At 42.0% G+C, this 19,670-nt stretch overlaps 2 pseudogenes; one reads left to right on the top strand and one right to left on the bottom strand.

The window, feature by feature from the left end:
• Nucleotides 1–1,956: 1,956 nt before the first annotated feature.
• On the bottom strand, nucleotides 1,957–7,985 carry LOC144255817 (polyunsaturated fatty acid (12S)/(13S)-lipoxygenase, epidermal-type-like; annotated as a pseudogene).
• A 4,181-nt stretch (nucleotides 7,986–12,166) lies between these two features.
• On the top strand, nucleotides 12,167–12,865 carry LOC144255869 (high mobility group protein B1 pseudogene; annotated as a pseudogene).
• The last annotated feature ends 6,805 nt before the right edge of the window (nucleotides 12,866–19,670 follow it).

Below are 19,670 nucleotides of genomic sequence, written 5' to 3' on the forward strand. Positions count from 1 at the left end.
TTAGACTCCCAACTATGAGCATATCCCAAGCTGTCTTTGGTGTCTGCTCATCTAATTTTCCCCCTTGTTCATAAAATTCAACTCATTTGATTAACACCGCAGACCTTACCTCCCATCCTTCTTCAACTTGGTCTGATTCTCTGACAATTATTTTCAATAAGAGTTCCACCATTACCTCAACTTAACTTGCCTTCCATTCTGTATTTCTAGCCAGTCATGCCCAGACTGAAATTTTCTGTTTGATTTTTAACTTTCCTCTATACCTCTTTCCTCTCCACTGACAGTGGGATAATAGGACTTAAGGACTAACAAAACCTCTAGGCAGACAAGTCAAAGATTGAGTCTATGATCTTTGTGGCTATCTGAAAATTCTATCATCATCTACCAAGTTATAGGACTTGTAGACATTAAGGTAGGCGAGTACAGAAGGTCCCAGGTTTCAATGTGCAATGAGAACAAACATTGCTTATTCCCCAAATTGTGTGATGGCAGCTTCAGGAACCTTGACGACTCAGCTCTTTATTTTGTGATGCATAGATTGGGATATTAGAAAGTTGGAGGCATTAGCAGGTGAATTTGGATGGAACACTCTCTTCTGCTTCTGGCTTTCTAACTACACTGTATACATGTATGCATATGCATAGATAGCATAAATAAATCGAATGTGCAAGATTCCTTAAAATAGTCAAAGTCTCTTTATATGTCCCTTCTTTCCCATTTCATTAGACCTCATTTCAGACCTTCACTGATGCTGGGGATTGAACCCTGGGGTACTCTACCCCTGAGCTACATCCCCAATCCTTTTTATTTTTTATTTTGAGACAGGGTCTTGCTAAGTTTCTCTGGCTGGCCTCCCACTTGAAATCTTCCCACCTGTCAGCATCCTAAGCAGCTGTGATAATAGGTGTGTCCTCTGGCACCCAGACCTTAATTATTATCATTGGATTTTTATACCATTGCTTTTGCTGTGGTCACAGTTCTGGGTTTTCCTCCTTATCAACTGGAATTTTACCCCATTGTGTTTTGGTTAAATGTCATTTATCTATTAGTTCTTCAGCCCTTATTTTCCTCATTTATTAGATGGGGATCATGATACCAACCCCACAAAGATGTTGTGACAATAAATTGAGACCATATATTTAAAAACTCGTAACACAGTGGCTGGCCTACTGCTCCTTCAATTGTCCATCCATCTTCAGTATGTAGGACTGTGGGCTAGATTCTATTATATAGGGATGAAATGAAGGATAAGGTTTGTCAAGAGTCCTGGGAAAGGGCTGAAAGGAAGAGTGAGATGCTGTGGAAAGGGAGAGTGGCAGGGGGATGCAGGGTTGGGGAAGTCACACAGAAACTGTTACTGCAGGTGGCCCAAGGGTCATGTGACTGAGGATTTAGAGAAACCTCAAGCTAAACACCACTGTTAAAAGCCAGATCCCTCAGCCCCATAGGGGCTCAGTGGGCCAGAACTTCTGTCATTTAGCTTAGAGATGCTTAAGGAAAGGCTAGAAGTCAGTGTTGATTCCTGGAAGAATTTTTTTTTGTTTCAGGAAAACGCCTTTCTTTTATCCCTTGGAAACTAAATAAGAAGGCAAGAAACAAAGTAAGATATTTTCTCTCACCTTCACTTACCATATAATCAACATGACAATTTAATCAGGTCTTTTATTTATACAGAGACCAGCTCTTTTGGGAAAGGGAAAGAGGTAAGAGGGATCAAAGGTTAAGGAAGCATAGAACTTGTAGGCATTAAGGTAGGCAAGTACAGAAGGTCCCAGGTTTCAATGTGCAATGGGAACAAACATTGTTTATTCCCCACATTGTGTGATGGGCAGCTCCAGGCACCTTGACGACACAGCTTTTGGGGGCAGCTGTTTAGCAGAGAACATGGGCATGGAGAACAAGAGTATAAGGGTGTATGGGGACAGTGAGCTTTGGAATCGAAGTGGGCAAGACCTCTCAGATGGTCACACTGTTTTCCACCATGCTGGGTTGAAGGTATTCATAGGGAAGGTCCAAGCCTGCATTCCGGGCCTTGATCTCCCTGTCCATGACAGTCAGCTCCTCCTGGAATTGCTGCAGCACAGCCTGGGGTCCAGGGCCTGAGAAATATTTCTCCTTATGCTGCCCTAAGGCCACCTGAGAAGAGAACAGGATGGCTCAGCTCCTTGGGCCTCTCAGCCAAGACTACTGCCCCTCCCTCTAGCTATCACCTCCCCCAGAACCCAGGCATCTGTTTCTAACCATGACTGGCTGACGTCTGCCAAGGAACTTGATGAATGTCTTCTGCATATGGGCCTGGTGGAGATCAGGCAGTGAGTCTACTAGATCCTTCTCTGTCACAGCCTTGGAGATGGGTGGAGGCTTCCTCATGGTGCATGGGCCATTAGGGATCCAGGAGTACCAGTCTAGCTATGGGTAGAAGAGCCACTCAGAAACCCAGGTTAATGGCCCAGGCATTTAACCCCCTTCATATTCTAATCCCAGGAGTCTCTGGGGGATGATCCCACAGGTTACCTGTCCCAGGTGGGCCGAAGCATGCTGACCAGTGCATGTGAAGATACACATAGTAACAATGTGGCAGAGTTGATCCAGGGACTCCAAGGAGAGGGGGAACCTGGGTGAAATGAGAATGAGAGAATTTGAGACCAGGGCATGAGGCAGATATTTGGACATGAGGGAAAGATATTCAGAGATACATTAAAGAATTTCCTATGGACCTGGACTCTGAATTCTATGATTCACAGAAAATGTGAATTCAAATAGGATATACTTGGGATAAACCTTAGAGCTATGGGGGAAAGAGTAGAAACAAGTAAGGAAAAAATATCTAAGAGAAGTCATGTATCTGATTCTGGAGAAAGTTCTTCGTGCATAAGGAGTAAAAGAGTATATGAGAGGATGATAAAGGAAAGGAACTGGGAAAATCAGGAGTGATCATTAAGATTTCTGGATACTGTGGAAAAGTCCAGGGAATTCTCAGGGTCCTCAAGGAAGGCTGTCTTATGGTGTTGTGAGGCAGGGAAAGTTGACAGGTGGGTGGGTGTTGACACAGGTTTCTGGGGAGGATCCAGGCCTTAACCCCGGTCCTGGGCACCCTGCAGTCCAGTTTCAGTGATCTCTCTGCACCAGGCCTGCAGCTCTGAATCTTGCTTCACGGCTTTATCACTCTTATAGAAGAGTCCCACCATCCCATGCACATACCTGTTCCACAGGGAAAAGGTTGTTGTGACTCAGCCAGCCAACAGAGGACCTTCTGTACCTGTGGTCCCCCTGGTTCTATCACTCTCTGTATCACCCTCACCTACTGATGATTTCCCATAGCCTGAGGGCATCCTGGCCATAGAGAGAAGATTTCACATCCAGGAGCCCACGGTCAGCCAGATCATCAGGAGGGCAGAAGGAACGGTAAGTCAAACAAGCTGTGGCTCTCTGGAGAATGTCCACATGGCCTCCACTACCTGTACTCACCACCTGAGGACAAACCTAGGATTAGCCAACCCAGGTGAGAAAGCGAGGGAGATTTAGGACCAGAAGACTCTTCAGGTATGAGACAGATTAGGGAGAGGCCTTTAGTAGAGAAAGCAGATCATGGGGGAACAATAAAAGAGGGATATAAACCTTGGGATTCTTCCAACATCGAACCCTCCTCCCTCTTCATCCATCCCTTTCCATACCAGATCAAAAATTCCATATTCAGAGACAAGATTATTCCGGGCCAGGATGTTGATCTCCATGGTATAGCGAAAGTGGGGGATCAGGAGCTAATGGTAGAGAAAAGAAATGGAACACAATCAAATAGAGCTCCCAGGGTCCATGTCTTTTGAAAAGTCATATGATGTCTCTACTTTCTCACCTCACAGTTTCCGCTCAGCCCACACCAATCAGGTTTCTTGCACCTCTGCTTCCCTGAATAGCATTTTTCAGTGTATTAACCACTGACTTCCATGTTGACAAACCCAGATATGCCTTCTCTTTAACCATGTGGGCTTCTCAACAGCATCAGAAACATATAATCCTACCTCCCTGTTGAAACCCTGTCCTCTGACGGCCATGAGTTACACACTTTTCTTTTTTGTTTCCCCCCACCTCAGTGGCTGACCCTTCTCTTGCTACTTTTCTCACTCTACTTCTTCCTCTGAGGAGTTTCTAAAGGTTGAAGTAATCTAGAATTATATCCTGGGTGAAATGTTCTGCTGTGGCTACAAACCACAGAGAATCTTCCCTAGTATGATGGCTTTAGAGACTTCTGTTTCCTAATAACCCTAAAATCTATATCTTCAATTTTTCCAGGAATTCCAGGCTCATATATCCATTGCCCTCCTGACATTTTCAAATGAATGGCTACCGGGATTGGAAACCTTGCAGGGTCAAAACAGAGCCCTTGCTTCTTCTCCCCACCAAGTAACATGGCTTCCTTGCTTATTTTTTCTCACTTACTTGTTCTATTACACAACACTCCAATCATTCACACCTAACATCCACAATTATCCATGCTCCTTTCATTCCTCTCCTTTACAGATTGGACTTGAATGTCCCCATCCCTTTCTACCCTTGACAACCTCCTCAGTCCAAATGTAAACTCCTTTGTAAAACCTATTCTTACCTTCCCTACCTTATAGCAAGTGTGTGTCCTGGGTATTTCCATAGCAGACTGTGTGTGTGTGTGTGTGTGTGTGTGTGCGCGCACGCACTCGCATGCACATGAGCACGCACACATAAACTAAGATTGCTTCTAATATAATATGCTACAAGGTTAAACCCTGGGCCTCAAAGGCTAGGATTATGAACTATGAACAACAATCAAATGCAGAATGACACAGATGCTAAAATACCTTGTAGATAGGATGCAGACTGGGCAGGCTCCTCATTGTGGCCACAGAAATAACTTCAGCCATAAGATGTCCCCTTAACAGATGTGACTGTAACTGGTGCAGCTGGAAATCAGAGCTACGGACCTATGTCTTGGCTAGGAGCCAGGCCATGGGAGGATCTGAAGGCAGGAAGAGCAGAGGTGGGGGGCATCCATGTCGAGGTGGCTGGAGCTAGAGAAGGAGGGAGAATGGGAGCTAAGAACTATGTATCTAAGTCCCTAAATGGATCAATTCTAAATGGATCAATGTCTAGGAGAAAGACACCTGGGTCCTCTTACCTGGATAACCATGGGTAAGAGTCTTCCATCAGGTTGTAGCTTCAGCATAACCAAAGGGGCTGCCACATATTGTTGCTTAAAAATGATCATGTTAGGTTTGACCCCATCCAGCAGGGTATAATCAGCTTCAAACAGAGATCCAGCCTGTAGGGTCAATGTCAAGGACACAGAAAGGGGTTGGAGTCATTCTGAACCTGCCCTTCTCTCATTTCCCAAGGTGGATCCTTCCTCTATCCATCCAGGCTTTTGCTTTAAGCACTAACCACTTTCCCCAGAACCAAAGGCCCGAATGAAAGTTTTCATGACCAGTGTCTTCCACCAGACTTCAAATCCCCTGAATTGACTCTCCACCATGTGCCACACTCTCAACTATTGTCTTCCTGCTTGCTGGCTTTAGTCAAATGGGGCACAAAATATTTCCTTTATCCTCTCTTTTTTAAAATGTAAGGCTGGTTCTTCAAGGCTTTGGTCAGTCTTTTTGCTGTTTCTCTTTAGAAGCTCAAGCTCCTTCCTGAGACTGAGGCTTAGGTCCGTCTAATGAAGTAGGAAACCAAGAAGGTGGGGATGGAAGAGAGGAAAGAAAACGAGACACAGGAGGAGATTATACAGATCATGGTTCTCAAGCAGGAGTGATGCCCCCCTCCCCTCAGAACATTTGACAATGTCTAGGGATGCTTCCAGTTGTCATAACTACCAGGACAGAGGATGCTACTGGCTTCTAGAAGGTAAAAGTCAAGGGTTTCTACTAGAATCCAACAATGCACAGGACAGTCCTCTACAGCAAAGAATTATCTGGCTTACAATGTTAATCATGTCAAAGTTGAGAAATTCTAAGTGTACGTGAAAGAGGGTAGTGGAGGTGAACATGAAAGAAATAAGGGGAGGAAGAGATGGGAGGAATGGGAGGCAAAATGGTAGGGGGATGGCTGGGGTGGTGAAAAGCACAGTACCTGGAGCTCTTTGTTCAGTTGAGTTCGTAACTCTCCCATCCCTGGAGGCAGCACCAGCCGGGCTGGGAGACTTGTAGAACGCCTCAGGAGCATGGGGTTTGCACCATTGAGGAACTGGTATCCAAAGAGGTCATCATCCTTCCAGGAATCACAGACCCGCACTGAGGACGTCAGTTGGGGACATGTTGTGAGCTCCTCGTTGCACTGACATCAGTCTTCTACCCTCTATCACCCCTCTTTTGTCAGATCCCTGAGCTGGAATATATATATTAGTAGGTTGTGGTAACTGACCTGCCAGGGCAGTCTTTCCACGTGGGAATATTTTTTTGTAATCTTCCAGTCTATGTACGCAATTTGCAAGATCCAATATCTCCTTAATGGCCAAGTTCTTCAACCTGTGTAAAGAATGACATGCAAGCAGAAATAAGAAAAAAATCTCACAGCCTGGGAAGAAAGTGCCCAACCTCAATCCAGCACTCTCTTTTGAGATACCAGGGGATTGAATTCATGGTGCTTTACCACTGAGCTACATCCCAAAACTTTTTATTTTTTTGAGACAGGGTCTTGCTCAGTTGCTGAGGCTGGCCTCAAACTTGTGATTCTCCTGCCTCAGTCTTTGGAGTAATTGGATTACAGGTGTGGGCTACCACCCAGACCTGGCACTCACTCTTTTGTTAGAGAGAGGGTGAAATCCAAATCCTTATCCTCTAGAAATCGTTCATTTCTGGGAAGGTCCCTCTGCGTCTTCCCTGCTACAGGCAGGATTAACCCATCCTTCCAGGAGCCCCACCTGGAGGAAGAACATAGAGTCGGGAGTAGGTGGAGCAAGAGGTTTTCCTAATTGTAGTAGGGATCAGAAGCTTTCTGGGACTCACCGATAAGCCTTCCTTCTGTCCTCCAGCTCCTGTTCCCTATATTTCTTAAACAGATTCTGGGGGTCATCACTCACGGACCGGGCTGGGTAAGGGGGAAACAAAAGACAGGCGTCCTTCCTGGAACCCCCCTCACACTCAGCCCCACGGCAGGGCCTTTCCATCAGTTCTCTTCTTGAATCCCATTCTTGCATTTCTTACCTCTGCAACTTTTTCCTCTTTCCCTTTTATATCATAGCATCCCCTATCCCGACCCCCGCTTCCTGGAGGAGTCACACCCTTTACCCAGAGCCCTCACCCGTGCCTTCGGGTAGACAGAGAATCCTGTCGTCCTGGATCCAGCTGTAGCAAGGGAAATGGACCTCTCCTTGGGTCCCTGGGCCTTGCACCGTGATCCACTTGCAGAACCAGTCAAAGTTCAACAGGCTTTTGTGCTTGCGCAGCTTCACCAGCAGGAGGCGCCCCAGGTGAAAGGGGACATCGATCTCCAACTCCGTTTTCTGTGCAACAGAACATTCCCCAGAGGCAGGTTATGAGGTCCTTAGCGAGGACAGTGTAGTCTGGATGCTTTCGAGGAAACTTGGCTTTGTTTGTCCCTCGGGGGACACCCAGGGAGAGACCTGAAGCAGGTGGCGGTGGGGAGGAACAGCTAGCTCTGCGGGGCTCCAGCCTCCAGCCTCCAATAGCATCTTCCCTACTCCTTCCACCCAAGCAGAGATACTACTCGATTCTCTCTCTTCTCACTTTCCTTTTTTTCTATCAGGCACCCAACCCTCGCACCATCTCATTCCCTGGCCCAGCTTCCCCTTGCTTCTGGCCTGGGGCTCCAGAACGTGCGGGCTGCTCCTCCTCCCCCTGGCTCCCAGGCTCTGCACTCACCTTCTCCCGCAATGGCCTTAGCAGCTTCCCCAGGTCCGCCTCCCCGTGCTCCCCGACTAGCCACAGCTGCACCAGGTTGGTGGAGCCCGCCAAGAGCGAGTCCCCGGTGGCGAGTCGGATCACATACTTGCCCATCTTGCCTGAACCAGGACAGGAACCTGGAAGAAAGTCAGCACTTAAGAGGATCTGAGACCCAGCTCCCAAGGCACCACACCCAGAGGAAAGCCCCTATTGTGTGTGGGTTGAAAGGGCTCCTTCTCTCACCTCTCCCACTCAGATGCAGGTATCTGTTTCACTATAGTCTCTGCACCCAGGGTTTCTCCCAGCTATCCTAGAAGTACAATGTTACCTTGCAAGCACTCTCTAACACCCAGCTATGCAGAAGATGACAGCTCAATACTAGAATCACCCCCCAACCTAATTTTGATGTGAAAAATCAATGAGAAAGCAATGGATCCTACAGAAGAGAGAGAGAGAGAGAGAGAGAGAGAGAGAGAGAGAGAGAGAGAGAAAATCTTGAAGTGTGGGAATGTTTTTCAGTGGAAAGTGAGTAAGCCATCTTGGCAAAGATGCAGAGCTTTGTGTTGAGGTTGAATACAGGTAATGTTGCACAGCTGAAATAGACATGTTTGTTGTCCAGATTCAGGAGCCAAGAGTTTGGAATTCCCCTTCAGGTTGAATCATGAAGTTTCCATTGGGTTATCCTGAAACAGGGTTTATTTGAAGCCTGCACCACAGGCTGAGCACCCTTAATGTGCCCCATGGGTATGCTCCCTTCAGAACTAATTCTTTCCCAGCCTGAGTCCCAGGTTTTGGTCCTCCTCATTCTCATCCTGACAAGTGCTGCCCAGGTACACATCTCAACTATTCCATCTTTGCATGTCCATGTCTACTCTCCCAGCCCTGAGCAATCCTGCTCATCTGGGCTTACTATCCCTGAACTTCCTGCCCTATAGTGAACAAAACCCACTGAATCTATAACTTTTTGTATAAATGCTCCATCTCTGCATATTGAAATAGTCATTCAAAATAGGTGACGAAAGTGGGAAATCTGAAAGTATTCAGATGTACCTTAAACATTTGTTTTAACTCTGACATCCTAAATGTAGAGTCATTCATGAATTCTTTTCTATAGGGCCAAAGTGTTTTCTTTGAGTATGGGTCCATAACAAGCTCTCTTAGTTCTTCCCTACATAAACCACATCCAGGTGTGTTTACATTTATTTAAAATGGAGCTAAAACCTAAAGGTTGTTGTGGGGAAAAACACCAAAGGCAGCATCTGTCTAGACCTTTTGCAGTTTTCCACAAACCTTTTAACAGTTATCTTGCATACTGCTAGACCATAATTTGACAGCGATTTTTTTAATGGTTGCTGTTTATATGGTCATAAAGTATTCAATTTGACTTTAATAAAAAGAATACCCGTAAGTTTATACTGCTATTCCACCATTATTTCCTCTATAAGTTGCATAATAACAATAACCAATTTAACTGATGTAAAGAGTTTTGAAAGCTTACACGACTATTCTTGATAAACACAAACTTTCAACTTGTGGAGTTCAAAGTGCTGAGGTTGTCATAAATTACCCTCCTTGTTATCTGCATTTGGCATGCTGTGGGCATGCCAGGCTTTCTGGAGGGCATGTACCATGTCAGTCATCTGGTAAGTTGGCTAAGTGCAGCTAAGATTTGGAAACCTCTACTGTAAAGTCTAGTTTTTCTTGGATGCCTCTCTGTTCATGCCCACATTTCCAATACTCAAGAATCCTGGGAACATAAATGGTCACAACCCTTCCTGCTCCCCCAGCAGCCATCTGTCAGTGACCCTCTTGTGAAGGTCACACCGTTCACCACAAAACCCTCTTTCCTTCCTCCTCACAATGAGAAACTCTCCTATGCTCCCCATGGACCCCAATCTCTCACAACCTTTGACCTGCCACCGTCATCCAGAGCCTCCATTTCTTTTTGAAAAAGACCCTTCTTACACTATGGCAACATATTCCCTCCACCGATTCTGCCTGTGAAGACCCATTTTTCACATTTCAGATGCTCACAGTCCAATCACAACTCAGAATTCATTTCTTATCACTTAAAATTCATCTGTAGTAAATTTAAATACTGTGAATTATCTACTCAACCCATGAGCCATTTTCCCCTTCCTGAAGATTGTGACTAGAAAGAAAAACCGAGTTCCTGAGGATTTTCCAGGTCCTATGAGACCTAGTTCACTTCTTCTCCTTGGGTTCTATGAGACACCCAAGTGTCTTTCCAATACCCCCTCTTTATTGCTTAAGTTAGCTTGAAATGGGTTTCTAGAACAATCAATTCTGCCATATATAAGACCAAAATTATCCTATTGGGAGTAGAATATTAGTAGTAGTATCTCAATTCAATTCGTAAGATTATTTCTCTTAAAACTCCCAACTCAGGACCAGCAGGACAACAGCATGCTGCAGCGGGCGAAATTGAGCGCTATGGAGTTCTGGCAGCTTAGAGAAGCAGAGTTTCAGATCCTGTGGAGATCTGTCACCAGTGCCTCCACAGGGCACCAGAGAACTGAAGGGGGGACTTAGTGGAGAAACGGCCCAGGTCCATCCTCCTCACCGGACACCCAGGTGTGGAAAGGGGCGGTCACCTTCTTGGAGAATCCACTTCAGCAGTTTTGGGCAGATCTCATAGCAGAGAGTTTGGCGACAGATCAGGTGTGTGACCCCCAGCCCCTCCCTCCACCCAGCTGGGATAACTCAAAAACTTTCTTGCCAGCTCTCTGTGTGCATGAATATCAGAGCTGAGGGAAACTGAAAAGGCACCTGACCTCCAACTCCCCCTCCCCCCAGCAGCAAAAACCGAAACCTTTCTCGCCAGCTCTCGGTGGGCGTGGCTATCAGAGGGAATCAGACAGAACAGGTTGCCAGTTTCCAACTCCCTCTTTCCATAGCCATGATGACTGGGTAACTAACAAACAAAGAGAGCGCTCAGTTATTCAAGAGGGCAGGGTGGCCAGGGCAGTGCATGCCCAGAGTGAAGCTAGAGCTGTGGACAGGAACCCCAGTAAGTGGGGCCTGGCGGGCAGGAGAAGTGAGGAGGCTAGAGACTGGGAGCAACCCAAAGTGACCGGATTGGAGAGTCACCCGGCAGGGGAGGGAGAGCCACCTCACACAGTTTGCTTCCTACATCCTGAGGGCAGAGACGTAGCCTGGAAAGCACAATGCTACCTACTGGAAGAGAAGAAAACAGAACTCTAAGAGTGCATTTCTTTCTTTCTTTCTTTTTTTATTTGTCTTTTTTCCTTCCTTTTCTCTCTTTCTTTCTTCTTCTTTTCCTTGTACTTTTCTTTCTTCTTCTCTCCCCCTCCCAATCTCCCAAGCTTTACTACTTCTACTACATGTAATTTAATAAAAATGCAAATAGGTGAATGTTTCTAGGCTTTTTATCGTCCTCCTAAGTACTTAGCTACCCCCAAATACTCCTGTCTATTCTCCTGTTAATATCTCCCTTCATTAGAGCTCTCCTCCAAAGTAGCTAAGATATACTAACCCCCAGATCCTCACATCTTTCCCCCTAAACATAAAGTCCTACGACCAAACCTCAGTTCTCTATATGCCATCAGAATCTGTATGCCTCTTAGGAAACTAATGAATTTACTTTAAATTACAAGTGAACCCAACATCTCTAGACATTGTCTCCCATCACAAAGGAGAGATCTCGGAGCTATACAAAAGCAAAACAAATTTATAGGAGAAAATAATAAAACAGCAGTCACACAGAGCTGGAAAGAAACATGAGCATCATGAATAGAAAAGGAAAAAAAAGGAACACAAACAATGCAGGACAACTCAACAATACAGGAGTTTGTTGCCACAGCAGAGAGATTGTCAGATAAAGATTTCAAGATATATGTGCTTCAAATGTTATGGAGTCTTAAGGAAGACCTTATACAGCAAATGCAGACAATGAAAGATCACTTCAACAATGAATTACATAAACAAATCCATGAAGCAAAAGAGCAACTCTACAGGGAGACAGAGGTTATAAAAAAAACAAACAGAAATCCTGGAAATGAAGAAAATTATAAACCAAATTAAAAATTCAAATGAGAGTATCACCAGTAGAGTAGACCAATTAGAAGTCAGAACATCAGACAACGGAGACAAAATATATCATCTTGAAAAGAGTCTAGTCAACTCAGAAAGGCTAGTAAAAAACCATGAGCAGAACATCCAAGAGATTTGGGATAACATAAAAAAACCAAACTTAAGAGTCATTGGGAGCCATTGCAGTACATTGAGCTCCATAGAGACAGTGCTGTGGCAAGTGAGAGCCGGACGGGCACTGGGCGACTCTGTGCCTCGCTGAGGAAAAATAACTAAACATGGGCAAAGGAGATCCTAAGAAGCCGAGAGGCAAAATGTCATCATATGCATTCTTTGTGCAAACTTGCTGGGAGGAACACAAGAAGAAGCACCCAGATGCTTCAGTCAGCTTCTCAGAGTTTTCTAAGAAGTGCTCAGAGAGGTGGAAGACCATGTTTGCTAAAGAGAAAGGAAAATTTGAAGACATGGCAAAGGCGGACAAGGACCATTATGAAAGAGAAATGAAAACCTATATCCCTCCTAAAGGGGAAACAAAAAAGAAGTTCAAGGATCCCAATGCACCCAAGAGGCCTCCGTCGGCCTTCTTCTTGTTCTGTTCTGATTATCGCCCCCAAATCAAGGGAGAATATCCTGGCCTATCCATTGGTGATGTTGCAAAGAAATTGGGAGAGATGTGGAATAACACTGCGGATGGTAAGCAGCCTTATGAAAAGAAAGCTGCCAAGCTGAAGGAAAAATACGAAAAGGATATTGCTGCCTACCGAGCTAAAGGAAAACCTGATGCAGCAAAAAAGGGAGTTGTCAAGGCTGAAAAAAGCAAGAAAAAGAAGGAAGAGGAGGAAGATGAGGAAGATGAAGAGGATGAGGAGGAGGAGGAAGATGAAGAAGATGAAAACGAAGAAGAAGATGATGATGAATAAGTTGGTTCTAGCGCAGTTTTCTTTTTCTTGTCTATAAAGCATTTAACCCCCCTGTACACAACTCACTTATTTTAAAGAAAAAAAATTGAAATGTAAGGCTGTGCAAGATTTGTTTTTAAACTGTACAGTGTCTTTTTTTGTATACTTAACACACTACCAAATGTGTCTTTAGATAGCCCTGTCCTGGTGGTATTTTCAATAGCCACTAACCTTGCCTGGTACAGTATGGGGGTTGTAAATTGGCATGGAAATTTAAAGCAGGTTCTTGTTGGTGCACAGCACAAATTAGTTATATATGGGGATGGTAGTTTTTCATCTTCAGTTGTCTCTGATGCAGCTTATACGAAATAATTGTTGTTCTGTTAACTGAATACCACTCTGTAATTGCAAAAAAAAAAAGTTGCAGCTGTTTTGTTGACATTCTGAATGCTTCTAAGTAAATACAATTTTTTTATTAGTATTGTTGTCTTTTTCATAGGTCTGAAATTTTTCTTCTTGAGGGGAAGTTAGTCTTGCTTTTGCCCATTTTAGATCACATGAATTTTTACAGTGTTTATCTTTTCATAGTTAGATGATAAAAAACTTTTTGTCTACACACCCTGCATATCATGATGGGGTTAATAAAAATTGAATTGAAGACATTTTCATCCATAACTGAAACTCCAAAACCTTGATCAATTGATAGCAAATTTCACATAGCCCACTTACATTTACCAAGTGAAGGGTAGCCAATTCTATTCACAGCATGGGATTATTAGAATCAAACAATCTGAAAGTCTGTCCTTGAAGGACTAATAGAGAAGTATGTTCTGATCTTTACATGAGGGTCTATATTCTTAACTCCCATTACCATGTAATGACAGTTTTATTTTGCAGTTAACACATTAAAGAAGACCTGAGAATGTATCCCCAAAAGCGTGAGCTTAAAATACAAGACTGCCATATTAAATTTTTTGTTGAGATTAGTCCCAGCAAAGGTTCTGAGAGTCCTGGCTGTAAATGCCTTTTCCCATTTATCTAAATATGGACTGCTCAGGAAACTTGAGACTCCATTGAAAGTATTTTTACTTAATTGGGCCAGCTTATAAAATTACAATGCCAAGTTTGAAGTAGGGTATATTTTCCTATATTGTGGTTTGCCTATTTATAAATCAAAATAGACATGAGGAAAAAACTTTGCATCTCTACCAATTATCCAACTTATTTGATGTTTTTTAAAAATTTTTAACAAAAATCCAAACTCATTCATTAGAGTCATGTTTATCTACTTAGAAGTTTAGGGAACAATTTGGCAATTTTGTGGTTTTTGAGTTCATCGTTCTCTTAAAGTGCCGGTGTTCTAAAATAGCGTTCTTGTAATTTTACATGCTTTTGTGATGGAGTGCTGTTTTGTTATATAATTTTGACTTGGATTCTTTCCATTTGCATTTGTTTATGTAATTTCAGGAGGAATACTGAACATCTGAGTCCTGGATGATACTAATAAACTAATAATTGCAGAGGTTTAAAAAAAAAAGAGTCATTGGGATAGAGGAAGGTATAGAGGTCCAAACCAAAGGAATGAGCAACTGTTCAATGAAATAATTTTAGAAAACTTTCCAGACATGAAGAATGAAATGGAAATCCAAATCCTAGAAGCCTACAGGACGCCTAATGTACAAAACCACAAGAGACCCACACCGAGACACATTATAATGAAAATGTCCAACATACAGAACAAGGAGAGAATTTTAAAAGCCACAAGAGAAAGGAGGCAGATTACATTTAGGAGTAAACCAATTTTCAACACAGACGTTAAAAGCTAGAAGACCCTGGAACAATGTATTTCAAACGCTGAAAGATAATGGGTTCCAACCAAGAATCTTGTATACAGCAAAATTAAGCTTCAGGTGTGACAATGAAATAAAAACCTTCCACGATAAACAAAAGTTAAAAGAATTCACAGCTAAAAAACCAGTATTCAAAGCATTTTGGGCAAAACACTACACGAAGAGGAGATGAAAAACAATGAAAATCAACAGTGGGAGGTAGCACAGTAAAGGGAAAAACTAATCAAAGAGGAAAAACAAATCAAGTTAAATAAAAAAATAAACAAACATGGCTGGAAGTACAAACCATATATCAATAGTAACCCTAAATGTTAATGGCTTAAACTCACCGATCAAGAGACATAGGCAAGTAGACTGGATTAAAAAAAAAACAGATCCAACACTATGCTGCCTACAGGAGACTCATCTGATGGGAAAAGACATACACAGGCTGAAGGTGAAAGGTTGGGAGAAATCATACCACTCACATGGACCTTGGAAGCAAGCAGGGGTGTCCATACTTGTATCAAACAAAATAGACTCAAGCCAAAGTTAATCAAAAGGGATAAAGAAGGACAATATATACTGCTAAAGGGAATCATTCACCAACAAGACATAACAATCATTAATATATATGCCCCAAACAATGATGCAGCTACGTTCATCAAACAAACTCTTCTCAAGTTCAAGAGACAAATAGACCACAGCACAATAATCATGGGAGATTTTAACACACCTCTCTCACCACTGGACAGATCTTCCAAACAAAAGTTGAATAAAGAAATGATAGAACTCAATAACACAATTAATAACCTAGACTTAACTGACATATATAGAATATATCAACCATCATCAAGTGGATATACTTTTTTCTCAGCAGCACATGGATCCTTCTCAAAAATAGACCATATATTATGCCATAGGGCAACTCTTAGCAATTATAAAGGAGTAGAGATAATACCATGCATCATATCAGATCATAATGGAATGAAACTGGAAATCAATGATAAAAGAAGGAAGGAAAATTCCTACATCACATGGAGAATGAACAATATGCTACTTCTGTAACAATGGGTCACAGAAGACAACACGGAGGAAATTAAAAAATTCTTAGAGGTAAATGAGAACACAGACACAAAATATTGAAATCTCTGGGACACTATGAAAGCAGTACTATGAGGAAAATTCATTGCTTGGAGTTCATTCCTCAAAAAAAGAAAAGCCAACAAATAAATGATCTCACTCTACATCTCAAAGCCCTAGAAAAAGAAGAGCAAATCAACAGCAAGTGCAGTAGAAGGCAAGAAATAATTAAAATCAGAGCTGAAATAAATTAAATTGAAATAAAAGAAACAATTGAAAAAATCAACAAAACTAAAAGTTGGTTCTTTGAAAAAATAAATAAGATTGACAGACCCTTAGCCATGCTAATGAAGAGAAGAAGAGAGAGAACTCAGATTATTAGCATACGGGACAAAAAAGGCAATATCACAACAGACACTACAGAAATACAGAAGATAATTAGAAATTATTTTAAAACCCTATATTCCAATAAAATAGAAGATAGTGAAGGCATCGATAAATTTCTTTAGTCATATGATCTGCCCAGATTGAGTCAGGAGGATATACACTACTTAGACCAATATCAAGTGAGGAAATAGAAGAAGCCATAAAAAGATGACCAACCCAGAAAAGCCCAGGACTGGAAGGATATACAGCAGAGTTTTACAAAACCTTTAAAGAAGAACTAATACCAATACTCTTCAATCTATTTCAGGAGATAGAAAAAGAGGGAGTACTTCCAAATTCATTCTATGAGGCCAATATCACCCTGATTCCAAAACCAGACAAAGACACTTCAAAGAAAGAAAACTACAGACCAATATCTCTGATGAACTTAGATGCAAAAATCCTCAATAAAATTCTGGCAAATCGGATACAAAAACACATCAAAAAGATCATGCACCATAATCAAGTGGGATTTATCCCTTGGATGCAAGGCTGATTCAATATACAGAAATCAATAAATGTAATTCACCACATCAATAGACTTAAAGATAAGAACCATATGATCATCTCGATAGATGCAGAAAAAAGCATTCAACAAAACACAGCATTCCTTTATGTTCAAAACTCTAGAAAAACCAGGGATAACAGGAATCTACACTAAGCCTTAGGCCATCATCATTCTAAACAGAGAAAAATTGAAGGCATTGCCTCTAAAATCTGGAACAAGACAGGGATGCCCTCTCTCACCACTTCTATTCAACATAGTTCTTGAAACACTAGCCAGAGCAATTAGACAGATGAAAGAAATTAAAGGCATAAATATAGGAAAAGAAGAACTTAAATTATCACTATTTGCTGATGACATGATCCTATACCTAGCAGACCCAAAAGGTTCTACCAAGAAACTTCTAGAACTAGTAAATGAATTCAGCAAAGTGGCAGGATATAAAATCAACACCCATAAATCAAAGGCATTCTTTTTTTTTTATTGTCGTTCAAAACATTACATAGTTCTTAATACATCATATTTCACAGTTTGATTCAAGTGGGTTATGAACTCCCAATTTTACCCCGTATACAGATTGCTGTATCACATCAGTTACCCTTCCATTGATTGACAAATTGCCTTTCTAGTGTCTGATGCATTCTGCTGTCTGTCATATTCTCTACTATCCCCCCTCCCCTCCCCTCCCCTCCCCTTTTCTCTCTCTACCCCTTCTACTGTAAATCATTTCTTCCATTTGTATTATCTTGTCTTACCCCTCCTTTCCTCTTATATGTCATTTTGTATAACCCTGAGGATCGCCTTCCATTTCCATGCGGTTTCCCTTCTCACTCCCTTTCCCTCCCACCTCTCATCCCTGTTTAATGTAAATCTTCTTCTCAAACTTTCGTCCCTACCCTGTCCTTGTTTACTCCCCTTATATCAAAGGGGTCATTTGGTATTTATTTTTTAAAGATTGACTAGCTTCACTTAGCATAATCTGCTCTAATGCCATCCATTTCCCTCCAAATTCTATGATTTTGTCATTTCTTAATGCAGAGTAATACTCCATTGTGTATAAATGCCACATTTTTTTAATCCATTCATCTATTGAAGGGCATCTAGGCTGATTCCACAATCTTGCTATCGTGAATTGTGCTGCTATGAACATCGATGTAGCAGTGTCCCTGTAGCATGCTCTTATTAGGTCTTTGGGGAATAGACCGAGAAGGGGAATAGCTGGGTCAAATGGTGGTTCCATTCCCAGCTTTCCAAGAAATCTCCATACTGCTTTCCAAATTGGCTGCACCAATTTGCAGTCCCACCAGCAATGAACAAGAGTGCCCTTTTCCCCGCATCCTCTCCAACACTTATTGTTGTTTGACTTTCTAATGGCTGCCAATCTTACTGGGGTGAGATGGTATCTTAGGGTAGTTTTGATTTGCATTTCTCTAACTGCTAGCGATGGGGAGCATTTTTTCATGTACTTATTGATTGATTGTATGTCCTCCTCTGAGAAGTGTCTGTTCAGGTCCTTGGCCCATTTATTGATTGGGTTATTTGTTATCTTATTGTCTAATTTTTTGAGTTCTTTGTATATTCTGGTTATTAGGGCTCTATCTGAAGTGTGTAGAGTAAAGATTTGTTCCCCAGGATGTAGGCTCCCTGTTTATCTCTCTTATTGTTTCTTTTGCTGAGAAAAAACTTTTCAGTTTGAGTAAGTCCCATTTGTTGATTCTAGTTGTTAACTTTTGCGCTATGGGTGTCCTATTGAGGAATTTGGAGCCCGATCCCACAGTATGTAGATCATACCCTACGTTTTCTTCTATCAGATGCCGTGTCTCTGATTTAATATCAAGCTCCTTGATCCATTTTGAGTTAACTTTTGTGCATGGCGAGAGATAGGGATTCAGATTCATTTTGGTGCAAATGGATTTCCAGTTTTCCCAGCACCATTTGTTGAAGATGCTATCCTTCCTCCATTGCATGCTTTTAGCCCCTTTATCAAATATAAGATAGTTGTAGTTTTGTGGGTTGGTTACTGTGTCCTCTATTCTGTACCATTGGTCCACCCGCCTGTTTTGGTACCAGTACCATGCTGTTTTAGTTACTATTGCTCTGTAGTATAGTTTGAAGTCTGGTATCGCTATACCGCCTGATTCACACTTCCTGCTTAGCATTGTTTTTGCTATTCTGGGTCTTTTATTATTCCATATGAATTTCATGATTCTTTTATCTATTTCTACAAGAAATGCTGCTGGGATTTTGATTGGCATTGCATTAAACTTATAGAGAACTTTTGGTAATATCGCCATCTTGATGATGTTGGTTCTGCCTATCCATGAGCAGGGTATATTTTTCCATCTTCTAAGGTCTTCTTCTATATCTTTCTTTAGGGTTGTGTAATTTTCCTTGTATACATCTTTCACCTCTTTTGTTAGGTTGATTCCCAAGTATTTTATTTTTTGGGGGGATATTGTGAATGGAGTAGTTGTCCTCATTTCTGTTTCAGAGGATTTGTCGCTGATATACAGGAATGCCTTTGATTTATGCATGTTGATCTTATATCCTGCCACTTTGCTGAATTCATTTATTAGTTCTAATAGCTTCTTTGTAGACCCTTTTGGGTCTGCTAGGTATAGAATCATATCATCTGCAAATAGTGATAATTTAAGTTCTTCTTTTCCTATTTTTATGCCTTTAATTTCTTTTGTCTGTCTAATTGCTCTGGCCAGTGTTTCGAGGACTATGTTGAACAGAAGTGGTGAGAGAGGGCATCCCTGTCTTGTACCAGATCTTAGAGGGAATGCCTTCAATTTTTCTCCATTCAGAATGATGCTGGCCTGTGGCTTATCATAGATTGCTTTTACCATGTTGAGGTATGATCCTGTTATCCCTAATTTTTCTAGCGGTTTGAACATAAAGGGATGCTGTACTTTGTCGAATGCTTTCTCTGCATCTATTGAGATGATCATATGGTTCTTATTTTTAAGTCTATTGATGT

This window comes from Urocitellus parryii, chromosome 7 (genome assembly GCF_045843805.1).
Source record: "Urocitellus parryii isolate mUroPar1 chromosome 7, mUroPar1.hap1, whole genome shotgun sequence".
NCBI lineage: Eukaryota > Metazoa > Chordata > Mammalia > Rodentia > Sciuridae > Urocitellus > Urocitellus parryii.